Source organism: Octopus bimaculoides, chromosome 15 (assembly GCF_001194135.2).
Source record: "Octopus bimaculoides isolate UCB-OBI-ISO-001 chromosome 15, ASM119413v2, whole genome shotgun sequence".
In the NCBI taxonomy this organism is placed as follows: domain Eukaryota; kingdom Metazoa; phylum Mollusca; class Cephalopoda; order Octopoda; family Octopodidae; genus Octopus; species Octopus bimaculoides.
Window position 1 is genome coordinate 33,401,001 of NC_068995.1, and position 8,387 is coordinate 33,409,387.

At 36.0% G+C, this 8,387-nt stretch overlaps 1 protein-coding gene across 6 annotated transcripts in view; it reads left to right on the forward strand.

Annotated features, from left to right (window-relative positions):
• LOC106880614 (uncharacterized) overlaps positions 1-8,387 on the forward strand; it is a 78,539-nt gene that overhangs the window by 22,573 nt on the left and 47,579 nt on the right. The window contains exon 1 of one of the 6 annotated variants that reach the window (XM_014930630.2): positions 2,338-3,020. The exons of 4 other annotated variants lie outside the window; for them this stretch is intronic. The gene's annotated coding sequence lies outside the window, so the exon portion shown is untranslated. Of the gene's footprint in view, positions 1-2,337; positions 3,021-3,455; positions 4,042-8,387 lie in introns of those variants that run through there. One more of the 6 variants, XM_014930631.2, reaches the window with a different exon arrangement.

Sequence of the window (8,387 nt, forward strand, 5' to 3'; positions counted from 1 at the left end):
AGAGAGAGAGAGAGAGAGAGAGAGAGAGAGAGAGAGATGGAGATAAACACAATTAAACTTGACACATACACACACACACGTGTATATATACATATATAGATAGATAGATATAGCTACATGTATTCACAAAGATAAACACATATATACATATATGTATATATATATATATATATATATACAAATATATTTATGTAAAACATAAAAAATAAAGAATATTAAGGAGAGAATACATAGTTTCTTAACTCGACAGCTGTTTCAGGAAGCTTATAGTAATATCTCTGTGTGACATTTACTGGTTGCATACTCACGACTTTTTGCGCATTCCATCCTCAAATTATGAACTATCTGTGTGTGTGTGTGTGTGTGTAGCTTAATTTTGTTTATCTCAATCACTATCTCTATCAACTTGCCTTGATTTCTCTTATAGCCACTCTGCACGCCATGAACCTAGTCTTTGATGAAGATTTCAGAGTTTAAGTTCAATTCATTTGAATACTACTACGTGTTTTCTATACTGAGTATATCTTAGCTCTCACCTATTTTCTGTGTGCGCGTGTTTGTGCGTGCGAGCATGCATACATGGTACTCCACATAGTATTTAACTACTTCAAATTTTCAAAATTCTGTAAAATTTCGCGAGTGCGTGTGTGTTGCTGTATGCACACATATAAGCATACGATTTATATACACGCGTATTTTCTGTTCAATCGGTTATTTATTTCGCACTTTTCGTGGGGAGATATATTTATTTTTGTCTGAGAAACCCTAACCCTTATAACTGGGATTGGGATTGAAAACTGATGCGGTGTTGATGTTTCTGCTGTTATCATATGCTGCATAACAACTTCATTTAACCTCGAGCATTTCTCCGTTAATGACATGCCGCAAATATTTCTCTCGTGTTTTCTCTGGCGCTACACTATTCCCGTCTACTGATATTTTAATATTTCCTGGCTCCAAGTTTTTCAGCAAGTCTTTCATTTCAGTATCTGATCATTCCCTACTCTCCTAAACCCAACATGAGCCTCTTAATTCATGTCTATTCATTTATTAAAAGAATATTTCTTTGCATGCAGCCACAATAGCGTTCGGAAAACATAATTATTAATTCCTTCTATTTTAATGTTATGTTATCAACTTTTGTATTTATCAAGAACAGGAATGTGATAAATAATCAGCGTTCATAGTGCTTAGTGCCATACGCATAATCGCATTTTCTTTTTAAACTGCATTGTTTATAGTTGGTTATTATATGCATACTTTTCATCTAATATTTAAGGTGCACGCATTTCAAGTCTATACATTGATAGCACAGCTATGCGCGCTTGCGTAAACATATATATATATGTATGTATGTATGTGAGAGAGAGAGAGAAATTGTGTATTGATGTATGTATCTCTCTCTCTCTCTCTCTCTCTCTCTCTCTATATATATATATATATATATATATACCATACCATACACACTATATACACATATACTGTATATGTATATAATATAATATATATATTACAAAACACACGCGCACACACACTCGAGAGTTATTTATAAAAGCAAAAATAGATTAGAGAAAAAGCTACTTAAAAATAAGAGCCTTCGCTCTTTTGGAGCGCGACTTTTATCTTCGAATTGTGTGAGCGGGGCGCTTAATGAGTAAATATTTGAGCGCTAAAATATGCTTGAAATATTTCGTGTACGGCCCTGAAACAATTTTGTGCGTAATTCAATAAGAATTTGATATCTTCACAAACTACCTGTTTGTTTGCCTTTCTTATGATTTATGTATATTTTAATAAAATCCAACCCTGTGCATATATAATTATTTATTCTTGGTATTGTTCTTTAAATAACTGAAATTTTAATGTACCAAATGACCTTGTGTGGATTACACAATTTTATTTAAACTCCACTATCTTCCTGACCTCATGCTAGCTTTCTATTGATGTTAGTAGTTGTAATATTTTTATGTTGTCAAATTATTTGTATTTGCTTTCATTATGGATTTCTTCAGATTTTTTTCCAACGTCAAATAAATTGTAGTTACCTTTGTATATTTGTCTGTACTTGTTAATATTACTCTATTCTTTTTTATTGGGTATATATATAATTTTATTATATTGTAATTTTACTGACTGGCATGTTATATTGAAGATGAGGAAATACAAATACAGTGGGGGAAAAAAATAAACTTCCTGCCTTGCTTATAATATTCATTGCATTGTGAGAACTCGCACACAAACAAAAGTCGGTCAACGCAATTTGATTGGTTGTCACTAGTCTTCTTCCAATGACAATATGCTAATAAATCGGTCAATGCTTATTGATTGGATAATCAGATTCTCTGTTCCACTGATGTCATACGGTTCGATGCCTTCGATTGGTGAATCGAAGGTCCCTGCTAATAAGCTTATGTTAATGAACCTTCCATAATTATAATGAGACAGAGGAAAGCAGAAAACTTGACCTGGTTGGCTTTCGGCCAACTGCAGCAGCAAGAAGCCCTCTTCAGTACAGCGACGTGTGTAAATGCACAAATGTACAGCCACAGTATGGAAATGTGGAGATGATGAAGCTTAGAAACATAAAACCGCTGCTATTACAGCAGTGGTCAACTCAAAGGACGCGGTCCTGTCCTTTTCGGATGGTGCTAACTGGTCCCACGTACTTTGACTAAAGTCCCTTTCTTTTCCTGATTGTACCCGTTCTTCGCGCGTGTATATATATATATATATATATATATATAATTGTTTCTCGCTACCATGGTGGACCAAACCGACAGATACATGTGCCAAACGCGTCTGCAACTTTTTCTTACCAAAATCCTCGGGTACCAACATTTCGCCTTAGGCCATCCTTTCATGTCAGCGGAACGAGTTTCTTTGGTCCTGTGCGTCTTCGTAGCCACAGCTGCAGAAATGAAGTGTGTTTCTGATATATCTGCATTAAACCGCGGAGTGACCATGTCTCAATGCCAACATTCATACCCTAACTTCGAGAAAGGAAGAATGTTTTCAAAAAGGTAAGTGTTCTTATTGCTTTTATTGTTGAATTTCATTTTTGTTCGTTCGCTTGTTTTCTTAATAATAATAATACTAATTAATATCCTACAATGGGCACAAGGTCTGAAATTTTGTGGGAAGGGGGTTAGGCGATTACATCGATCCCAGTGCTCAACTGGTACTTATTTTATCAACCCGAAAAGATGAACGCATTGTCAACTTCGGCGGAATTTGGAGTCAGAAAATAAAGACGGACGAAATGCCGCTAAGCATTTCGTTCAACGCGCCAAATATTCTGCCTGGTCGCCGCCTTAATAACAAAAACAATAATTCTAATTTTGGTACAAGGCCAACAATTTTTAGGGCATGGAGCAAGCTCGTTGCATCGATACTAATTTTATCGATCCCGAAAGACTGAACGACAAAACTGACTCCCACGGAGTAGTTTATTGTTTACTCTGGTTTCCTTGTTTATTCCTCTTAACTGTTGTCTCCCTAATTTGGTTTTTTTATATCCGTAACCTGTCTTACGTAGCGAGCATATGTAGTATATAATGTGTATGATTGACAAAAACAAAACTTTTTAAAAACCATCTCTTACTCCTGAAAAGAAAATACTCGGAAAGTATTATCAGAATAGCGATATAAAGCTCATTTCACTTTCTAATAACATTTGCTGCTACTTCACGCAGCGCTAAATGTCGTTTACTCATGTTTTATGTTTGGTTCAAAGTAGTAATTTCACGGCGAATCACGTCCGTCACCCAGTTCTGATTTCACCCTTGTTAGTACACTTCAAAGAGGTGTTGTTGCACTTACAACTCGGCTACCCTTTCTGTAATTATTGGAAATTTCACGGACGTCGTGGTAGGTTTTAAGTGAAACTGCATCGTCGATCCGATTTCGATTTACCAATGGAACCGTTTGATTCGCGCTAAACAATTAACAGAGAGATGATTGATACATTTGCCATTCCGTTTCTGCACGCACCTGAAGGTTCCTGTTCACGTAAAATGAGTATTGCGAGTGTAGAGTATAGAGGTTAGTAGCTTTAGATAGTTTACAGTACCCATTGTGATATGTTGTGAGTTTAATTTTAACTAAGTTGAAGTCGATAGCGTAAGGTTTCGTTAATATTACGCAGTCGTTGTTATGCAATTGCAATTATAGATTAACTGAGATTCTGATTAGGAGCTCCATACTTTATAGGAAAGAAAAAATACGGGAATGGGGGTATAAATGTAAAAAAAAATTGAAATAAAAAATAATAATAATTTAGGATTGTAATTGAAATTGGAATACTGAAAATACCGAAAAAATTAAGAAATATACTATTTTCCTTTCCTGTTAGGTATGGCGCTCCTAATCGGAAACTGTTAATAAATTGTCGATTTAAATTTAGAGACTCGATTTCTTTTCTCAAAAATTATGAACAGTTCTACGTTTACTTTTCCTACAATTCTAAGGACTTTCTTTTAAGAAGTTATTTGATTGTCTTAGATAAATTCACGATCGCAATAGCGGCTCCTCTTCATTAATATGAAATCATCTTCACTGATGTAATTGTTTGTTTTATGATTTCTGTTGTGGTGGCCAGTGGGGGTGTATTATAATAGAGCGTCGACCCAGATGCTTTACTGAATCTAATTCTTAGTTTAAACTGAGTGACGACTTTGTCTTTCAACATTCTAGAATTGATAAAACAAGCACCTGTATTTATTAAAGTCAACTAAGCCAACTCTAACTTTAAAAGTTAATGGTTTATATTTAATCAAGCAGAATTATGTTTCGTTCAAGTAAATTTTCTGTCTTCTGCTATTACCAACTTCATTCCCTTGGTAACATTTTAACCTTCTTGAAATGTGTTCATTCCATTACTTCAGTTTTATTACTATTGGTATTATGTTGTTAGAAAGTATATCTTAGGTTGCTAATTCCCCTGAGATGCATGATCATCGAAACTACATTTTTTATGTAAAAAAACTTATTTTATTATTTACTTACTATTGAAATTCGCTTTTGTCTGAAAATTACGAACAATTCTGCCTTAAAAAAAATTTTTTATTAGCAAGCTCACTTCTCCAAGACTACAATATGGCTACTGTTTATAAGAATCTGTGAAAATATATATTTACTGATGTTTTAATAAAGCATAAAAAAAAACACGTCTTGTTGCGAGCTCTTAACGTTTTTTTACCTTGCACCTTATCATAATCGTGGATTTGTCTATATAAAGCGACATTGCACGTTTGCACGTCCACATGCTTACCAACACATCGAGACATACATGCATACACAAATACATACACTGTAAATATATGTATACACGCACACGTTTATAAAGATGGATACAAAGTTATAAATATATCTATAGCGATAGCTATGGGTCACTATTGTTTCTTCATAATTACTTAGCTTGGTACTACTACTATTGCCGCCATCGACACCACTACTATTATCATCTCTGTCACCCCCACTTTTTTTCTCTCCTCTATACTTCATTCACTCCTCTTACTTTTTAATTTATCTCCGCTCGTCTCTCCTCCCTTCTCTATCACACATACACAACACTCTCTTCCCACTGGCGCCCTCACCGTACGCTTGTCCCTATGAGATGATATACTTTATCGATCTGTCAAAACTGGGTTGATTTATGCTGCACCGCCCACATTGCTATCGATGCAATGACTGGATAAGAGTTCGGTTAATTATTCAGAGCCGTTCAGATCGAAACCAGCATTGAAGCCGATTAACGGTGATGTGAAAAGTTGTTGGGGTTAGCAGATACGATTATATTGCTTGGAACATTCAAGCTACAGTTTATAAGTCTTTTCAATCCCATCGATTCGGAATCCTAGCTCATTTTTTTTTCTTTCTCCTTTACTCCATCTTTAATTGGTGCTATTGTATAGCAACAATACTCTCATTGGAGGTGAATTCGCCTTTCATTTATTGATGCTAATGTTCACCTTTCATGCACGATCAAAACAAATGTCAGTTATATACTGGATCGACCCAATTGACAAATCCCTACTCTATAAATTGTGTGAATATGTACCAACGTTAGGAACTATTATCACTATCACTAGTATTGTTGTAATGGTAATAGTGATGATACAAGTGGAAGGGGGCAAGCTACTTGCTTTATGTTTCAATGTTCTAAGTTCTACCACTCAGAGTTGTCTTTGCCTTTCATTATAAAATTTGGGTAAATGAAAGTATCATTTAACTAAGACAGTGAAAAATTATGAATAAAGACAAGGCATATATATTTTATTTTTGTTAATTTCATATCTCCAATTAGCGTGCAAAATAGAAATAACTTCTTACCCCCCCCCCTTAATAAGTCAAAACATTTTCTATTACTCATAATTACTGTGCATGTCCAAGTGTTTGTGCACATATATTTCTGTGTCTGTATGTAACACCCATTTTATATATGGTTGCCTGGGCTAGACGGAATTCATTGTAGATTTTCTATGTCCGGATACCATTTCTGTTACTAACGTTCGCTTATTTCCCAGCAAGGTTTCTCTATAGTCGGGCATGTTTTCATGGAGATTGGAAATGAATAACACTTGTATGATGTTGAAACACACAAATGTCAAACGATTCCAAGACAAGGAGATACACACTCACACACACATGATGAACTTTTTTCATATAGAAACTACTACCTCCAGAGAGTTTCCAGTGCATTCAAGAGAATCTATTTTCTTTTGTGTCCTTAATGTTTGTTGCTCTTGTACATCTTCCGCATACAAACACTATCCATTAGCCCTCATGTGATTCCACTACATCTTTTGTGTGTTCATAGCTTGCACTGAGTACATCACCTTTTCTACATATTGACCAGGGACATTTACCTGAAGGGAATAGAATCCTGTCTGTTTTCCTACTTACTGGAGCTTTGGTCTTTCTTAAGTTAACTTTTAAGCTAACTTTGGCTTCCACACCTGGAATTTCTTTTCTAATTCTATTATAGAATTTGCTATGAGAATAAGGTCATCAGCGTATATTGTAGTTCCTAAGGGTAGCCAGTCTTAAATTCTTCCATTATGGTCTGGAGGACAATGATTAATAAGAGCAGGTTGAGAACCAAGTCCTAATGAACAGAAAAGGAGTAGGTATTTCCATATGCCATATCCAGTATAAGCAATGGACACACGAGATGTAGGGGAATCACTGGCAGACTATCAGAGAATGTAAGCTGCATATGTGATAAATGCACTGGAGTAGTACATACTATGAACACACTAGAAACAAACTCTCCTAAATCCCTGGTGGGTTCACTAGTAGTAGTTGATTGCTTTTGTTGCCTCGGAAGTGGTTGCTTCAAAAGTATTTTAGCCAGGGTAAGAACAGGTTAGAAAAAGTTTAGGTAACTTCTACTGGTGCTGGCAGCAAAAGATTTTTTCCCCTCAGAGTGTAGTACATATTGTATGATGCTTGTGTTAGTATTACATCTGGACCAGGTGAGTTTTCCCGTATTGAGTCAAATTATCCATCTTTCTTTCTTGATACTGTCCTCTCCACTCATATATTACATTGATCACCATCTTAAGCCTCCAGATTTTCTCCTCTACCATCATATCTCCCCTCTATCACTTCATCTGTTCCTCATCTATTCACATCAGCTCACCAACATGCTTACAACCGACCCAATTGTTAATTCCCTTTCTTTCATGTATCATCTCTCTTTCTTCCTTTGCCACAGTATCATTATTATTACTATTCCAGGTCTTTGTGACCAGTTATTACTGCTCTACTGCTTTTCACCATCCCATCTCTCTTTCTGTGCAGTCAGCCATCTCTCCTCTAATTATCTCAACTCCTGTACCATTATTCACTCTTCAAGTCCCCCACAACCCTTACCCAGTTTCTACAGTTAACATCTACTCTTCTCCATCATCCCTCAACTCTTTCCATAATATTCACCCTCTTACTCATTCTCTCACTCTAACTCACTCTTACAGCCTCTACCCATGGTGACATCTTGCACCACTATTTTTATTCTTTTCCAGTTTCACCCCAGTCACTCCCAACTCCCTTCTATAATGTAAGTAGCCATGTTGCTCCTACAGCCAGAAATCTGTTCTGCTCAAGCCCCTTAACCCATAACATAAAGCTGCTTCCCTCTCAACTGTAGGCCTCTTCAACCAAAGGGTGTCTTAGTCTTGCAGGTTTGTACAACATGCACCCAATACATGTTGCAAAGAGTAAAGTGATTGGCACAAGGAAAGGCATCCAGCCACAGAAACCATGACAAAGTAAACACTGATGCATATTGCTGTCTATGGAATCATCAGATCCACTGTGTGCGCGCATACACATGTATGAACATGTGTACATAGTATAATATAATCTCTCTCTCTCTCTCTCTCTCT